This window comes from Oratosquilla oratoria, chromosome 17, assembly GCF_046742065.1.
Source record: "Oratosquilla oratoria isolate Oo_2021 chromosome 17, ASM4674206v1, whole genome shotgun sequence".
Lineage (NCBI taxonomy): Eukaryota > Metazoa > Arthropoda > Malacostraca > Stomatopoda > Squillidae > Oratosquilla > Oratosquilla oratoria.
The window spans coordinates 51,654,364-51,661,743 of record NC_134793.1 but is presented as its reverse complement, the minus strand read 5'-3'; positions in this window follow the sequence as shown (position 1 = coordinate 51,661,743).

Below are 7,380 nucleotides of genomic sequence, written 5' to 3'. Positions count from 1 at the left end.
ACTTCCTCCTGAAGAGGGGTGTAGGTTTGAGCCACCACTTCCAATGCATCTATCTAACGTGGACCTGTAAATTATTATCGAGGAGCCACTCTATTGACATTCTATGCCTCTCTCAAGGTATGAAGCTGTGTGTGCGAATAATGACAGAAGCTTCTAGCGAAATTCATAGAAAAGAAGCAAGAGATGGGTACATTCGGGTGGTATTAAACACCTGTGACTTGAACCATCGTTCAAGACAAAATATGATTTTAATGTATCTGTTGACAAATAACATGTATCGGTTAGATAAAAAAAAGTTGAACTTCTCACTTATTTGTCATTATTCTTTGGTTTAAACTCAACTTCAATATATTTAGAAGCACTTATAACAACGTACCTACAACTCTGACCGTTATCTTTCTGGCTAAAAAAAAAAAAAAAAAAAAGTGTTCCAAATATTTCTTAAAAAATTCATCTTAGAAACGTGTACTCAAATGTACAAAATCTGAAATACGCATGTTGATTTGGTGAATTTGGTTTATCGATGCTGCACTTTAATGTCTTAATCACAAAATTTGGAAAACTTAGCAAAGGAAATTACCGAGTCAACCATAAATGACCACAAGATGAACGTTCCTCCATCTCTATTCTAGCGTTGAAGACTGGCAAGTACTCTTCCTCCCCTCCCGCTTCCCTTCCCTCCCCTTCATTCCTGTCCCTATCTTTCTTCTTGTCTACAATTACCCTTCTTCCTCTCACGTTCCCGAATTTTCCAGCACACATTCTCTCTCTCTCTCTCTCTCTCTCTCTCTCTCTCTCTCTCTCTATCTATCTATCTATCTATCTATCTATCTATCTATTTATCTGTCTATCTATCTATGTCTGAAAAATACGTAGTAAGATTCAGATCTACTACGGTGACGACCCCCACATTTTACCTTCATTTGTGACAGATTCCTGTCCTCGTCCAATGCATACTAATGAATGCACACACACACACACACACACACACACACACACACACACACACACACACACACACACACACACACACACACACACACACACACACACACACACACACACACACACACACACACACACACACACACACACACACACACACACACACACACACACACACACACACACACACACACACACACACACATACACACACACACACACACTCACACACATATATATATATGTATATATATATATATATATATATATATATATATATAACAAAAATTATAAAAAAGGAGGAGCATGCTGACAGAAAACCTTTTGCTCCATAACTAGGTCGGATATATATACATATATAATATATATATATATATATATAATATATATATATATATATATATATATATATATATATATACATCTATATATATATATATATATAAGTAAAGCAAAAGGTAAAGGAGGCAAAGAGGAGAGATGTGAGCTGGGCTAAAAGTATGACAGAAAATTTTGAGAGTAATAAAAAGATGTTTTGGAAAGAAATTAAGAGAGGAAGAGGAGGCGAATCAAGTAGGGAAGAAAAGGCAAAAGGTGCAGATGGAGAGATGATAATGGAAGAGAAGGCAGTAAGGGGAAGATGGGCAGAATATTTTAGGGAGTTGCTAAATGTGAAGGAGGATAGGGAGGGAAAGGTAGCTGCAGTGGGAAATGCTAAGAAAATGACCGTGATGAGTGAGGAAAATGGAGGAGAAATAAGGAAGGATGAAGTGAAGGCAGTTGTTAAGATGATGAAAGCAGGTAAGGCACCTAGTCTGGAAGGATGTCATGCAGAATGTCTGAAAAAAGGATGTATATTTATGGTGGACTGGCTGGTGAGGTTATCTAATGTTTGCTGGAGAGAGAGTAGAGTGCCGGAGGACTGGAGGAGTGCCTGTATAGTTCCACTTTACAGGGGAAAAGGGGACAAGTGTGAATGTAGTAGTTTCAGAGGGATTAGCTTGTCAAGTGTAGTTGGGAAGGCTTATTGATTGAGAGGATTGGGAGAGGAACAGAGGGAATAATTGGTGAGGAACAATGTGGACTTTGGACAGGTAGAGGTTGTGTAGATCAGATCTTTGTGGTAAGACAGATATGTGAGAAAGCTATAGGAAAGGGGAAGGATGTTTTTTGGGCTTTTATGGATCTGGAAAAGGCTTACGATAGGGTAGACAGAAAGGCACTGTGGGAGGTACTGCAGATATATGGGATAGGAGGAAAGCTTCTAGGAGCAGTCAAGAGTTTTTATGAGAGCAGTAGAGCTTGTGTTAGGATTAGAAATGGAGAGTGAGTGGATCGAGGTAAAGGTGCGACGACGTCAATGATGCGTTATGTTGCCTTGGCTGTTCAATTTATACATGGATAGGATAATGCGAGAGGTAAACACAAAGGTAATGGGTTGGGGATTGGATACGGTTATAGAAAATGGTGAAAAGTGGGAAGTAAGCTAGTTGTTATTTGCTAACGACACTGCGCTTGTGGCAGGATAGGAGGAGGGATTAAGGAAGTTGGTGGCAGAGTTTGGGAGAGTATGTGGTAGAAGAAACCTAAAGATAAATGTGGGTGATGAGATGTATAAGGGGTGAAAGTGGCAGTAGACTGGAAGTAAGCATTAAGGGAGAGTGACTGGAGGAAGTGGATAGTTTTAGATACTTGGGAGCAAATGTGGCAGGAAAAGGTGGAGTGGAGGTGGAAGTAAAATGTAGATTGCGAGATGCGAGTAAATGCCTTGGTGGATTAAAAAGTGTAATGAGGAATAGACATTTAGGAATGGATGCTAAGAGGAGACCGTATGAAGGAGTAATTGTGCCAACAGCACTGCATGGGGCAGAAACATAAGAGAGGAAGAGAGAAGGAGTTTGAATGTGTTTGAGATGAGGTGTCTGAGAAGTATGGTGGGGGTTACTAGGCTAGATAGAGTGAGAAATTAGCAAGTGAGAAGGATAACATGGGTGGAAAGGGAGTTGGGAGATAGGGTTAATGAAAGAATATTAGGATGGTTTGGACATATGGAAATAATGAATGATGAAAGACTAGTATAAGAGGTATGGAATGCAGATGTGGAGGGAGTGAACATGAGGGGACGTCCTAGGATGAGGTGTATGGATGGGGTGAAGGGGGCATTGGGGAAGAGGGGAATGTCTGTTGAGGAAGGATGGGAGAGGACAGAAGACAGGGGTGAATGGAGAATGGTTGTATATGGATGATTTTGTGATGCATGAGGTGGAATGGGTGGGGGAGGGGGGGAGGTAGTATGTGTCAGCAAAATTTGACGCAGCCCGAAGGGATTTCTCCCCGTCTTCTCCTTTTATGGATTGGGGGACGGAGAGGGGGCGTCGCCAATTTAATGAAGCGGCCTTGCTGGATGTGCTGTGTCTTGCGACACTGCTTCTGACCCAGGGCAGTGGAGAAGGTGCAGGGATGACCCCGTCATCCAGGAGGTGCTAAGATAAGAGGGAGGGTGGAGGAGTGTGGAGTGTATTCAGGGATGGAATGGGTGGGAATGATTTTATGCCTTTTCCTTTTTGGCTACCTCCCTTGTAAGGGGGAAAAAGCCTTGGTATATGTATGTATGTATATATATATATATATATATATATATATATATATATACATATACATATATATATATGTATATATATATATATATACACACATATATATATGTATGTATATATACAAAAATATATATATATATATATGTATATATATATATGTATATATATATAACAATGATAAATAAATGAAAAACTATCATATTATATGTAATAATAAATAAGATAAATAAATAAATGCATAGGTATATTTGAATAATAAACAAGCAGGTAAATAGTAAGTGATAATAAACTGACAGATAAATAAAGATAAATGAAAATAAAGCAAATAATAACAAACAGACAGACAAATAGGAGCAAACAAATAAACAAGTAATATAAAACAAATGACAGGTATTACAACATCTTGCTTAGGTGTTTATCTAAACGAATCTTAGAGCTTCGAAGTGAACTACATTGCACTGCTTCTGCAGGAAGTCTATTCCATTCATTAACTACACGGTTGGTGAAGTTGTTTCTACCCACTTTCAAATTAAATCTAATTCCTGACAGTTTGAGACCATTATTTCTTGTCGGATTCTCATTCAGTGTAAAATTTTTGTCACTTTTAATGTTGTCAATTCCCTTTAGGATTTTAAAGACCTGAATCAAGTCACCTCTGAATCTATGCTTTTTAGGGAAAACAGATTGACATGTTTTAGTCGATCTTTGTGTGATTTATGCTTAATATTTGAAATCAGTTTTGTGGCTCGCCGTTGTACTTTTTCAAATCTGTCAATGTCTTTAATGAGATTCGGTAACCATACGGAAACAAATTCCAAATGCGGAGAAACTGACGATTGATGTAGCTTGTTAATGAGAGATAGAATTTTGAATTCAAAAGATCGCGTAATCAGTCCTAGAATCTTATTTGCTTTCTCAGAGGCTGAAATACACTGCTTAGATGATTTGAGATAATTACTGATAATTACGTCGAGATCCTTTTCACTATCCACTTTTCTTAACGAATTTCTAAATAACTTGTAATCGTACTTACTGTTATTTTTACGTGAAGTCCATAACTTTGCATTTACTTGTGTTAAATTTCATTAGCCACTTTTCAGACCATTGGCTTAATTTTTCTAAATCTTCTTGAATATCTAATTGGTGTAAGTGATCATTTGCCATTCCGTGCAATTTTTTTATCATTAGGAAATTTGGGCCACTTCTATTCATGCATGTATATATATGTATGAATAGAAGTGGCCCAAGAACGAAATCCTGAGGAATTCCACTCATAACATTTTTCTATCTAGAAATTTTGTTATCCAGAACAACTCTGTTTTCGATCATTCAACCAATTACTAGTCCAACTGAATAGTCTACCACTTACTCTGTGTGAAGGTAGTTTAGTAAGTAGTCTTTCGTGGGGGACGGTACCAAAGCTTTTCCAAAGCTTCGATATATCAAATCTATATTATTTATTTTGTCATAAGTCGAGATGACTGTGTTGTAGAATTCGAGTATGTTAGTCAAGTAAGAACGTTTCCGTCTGGATCCATGCTGGCTATCATTTATCAAACAGTTACTTTCTAAATGATGTTTGATAGCATCTCTGATGATAGTTCCATTTTTTTTCTACAATTGAAGTCAAGCATATATGCCTGTAGTTATTTGTTTTCTTTTTGTCACCTTTTGAATATGGGAGTAATGTTAGCTAGCTTCCATTCTCTTAGGACATCTGATATGATGGATTTCTTGAAAATAATTTCTAATGGAACAACAATCTCATTTTTTATTTCCTTTAAGATTCTTGGATGCCAACCGTCAGGCCCTGGTGTTTTATTAACTTTGAGTTTTTCTATACACCTTTTAATTTTTTCTTTTGTTATATTTACCGTAGTAAGTTCACCCTAGACTTTTCACAGGTGTTTCGTTTACAAATACTGAGCTAAAATAGTTGTTTAGAATATCACACATTCCTTCATTTGAATATTCAAGTTGACCGTCAGCAGATAATAGTGGGCCAATGTGATTCCTAATAACCTTTTTATTTCTAATGTAACTATAGAATTCTTTGAGATTCTCTTTGGATTTATCAGCGATATTCATTTCGTATTGTCGTTTTCGTTTTTTATTGTATTTTTAAATCTCTCGTTATTATTACATAACTTTGATAGCCATTAGGTGCACCCGAGCACTTGTGTTTCTTATAAGCCTGTCTCTTTTTAGCAATATTTTTTCAGTGTCTTTGTCAAGCCATTTTGGGCGAGTCTGATTTTGGGGGCGTCTGTACTTAAACGGGATGTAAGCATGAATCATCTTGATAAGAGTATTTTGAAATATTTCCCACATCTGATCTACAGTCCTTTCGCCTAGTTCTGCCTTCCAATCTGTAAGCTGAAGCTCCTGGCGTAGTTCTATGAACTGAGCTTTACTGAAATCAGGTAATTTAGGTACACAAGCATCTATTCTATTTTTTTTAGCAGTTTGAATCTAACTAAGTTGTGCTCGCTTTTTGCAACAGTTTCACCAACTTCTACATCGGTTATCATGCTTTTCCGGCTAGTGATAAATATATCGAGTAAATTTCCATGTCTTGTGTTCTCTTTTACATGTTGAACTAAGTAATTGTCACCTAGAAAATCTATCAAGCAACTACCTATATGGCCATGTTCTAAGGTCGTCCAATCAGTGTCAGTAAAATTGAAATCACCCATTATCAATAAGTTCCGGTAACAGAAACTAGACAGTTCTTGAAACAATATTTTATCGCCTGCTAATGATAGTGTCTTTTGCCTATATATTACACCTACATTCATTTTTCTGCCCATTTGTTTGGTTTAAGTCTACCCACAAACTACCATATGCGTCCTGTTTTACTTTCTCTAAAACACAGGCATGGACATTGCCTTTAGAGTACAACAGAACACCCCCACCTTTCTTGAGGTTTCTATCATGATGAAAGTGTTTAAATCCCGCAATATTAAATTCAGCTTCAAACTCTCCACCATTTAACCATGTCTCAGTTATTCCTATCATGTCGATATTTTCGTTTTTGACATACGCTTGGATTTCTTGGAATTCGTTCCTAATACTACGAGCATTAAAGTATATGTTTTTAAGAAACTCGTGATTATTTCTTTTTTGACATATTTTGAGTTTCAACATCATGCCTTACATTATAATTTTGTACTTTATTGACACCATGCTCTGTATTGACATTTAGTCCTTCATTGACATTCAGTGCCTCATGGACATTTGCCCCATCACGAACATCTGGTCCTTCACGGTTATCCGATCTCTTATGTACACTTTGCTTTTCCCCCTTAAAAGGGAGGTAGCTCCCTCCCCCCAAAAAGAAAACAACAACATAAAATTCACTCCCACCCTTCCATTCCCAAATATTCCACTCCTATTCTCTCCCTTCCCTCCTTCTTATATTGGCTCCTCCTGGATGACGGGTCATTCCTGCATCTCGCCCACTGCCCTAGGTCAGAAGCAGTGTAGCAAGACACAGGACATCCACGGCAAGGCCGCTTCATTTAAATTGCGACCCCCCTCCAACCCCTCATGTAGAAAAATAGAGGACAGGGGGAACTCCCTTCAGGTTGCGTCAATTTATTTTTCAACCCCCATCTCCCACCCACTCCTTTCTATACATCACAACGTCATCCGTATACAGCCATTCTCCATTCACCCCTATCTTCTGTCTTCTCCTTTCCTTCCTCAACAAAAATCCCCCTCTTTTTTCATTGCCCCTTTTACCCCATCCATCCATCTCATACTTGGTCACCCCCTCAAATTCACTCCTTTCACCTATACCTTCCACACTTTTTTACTAATCTTTCTTCACTCATTC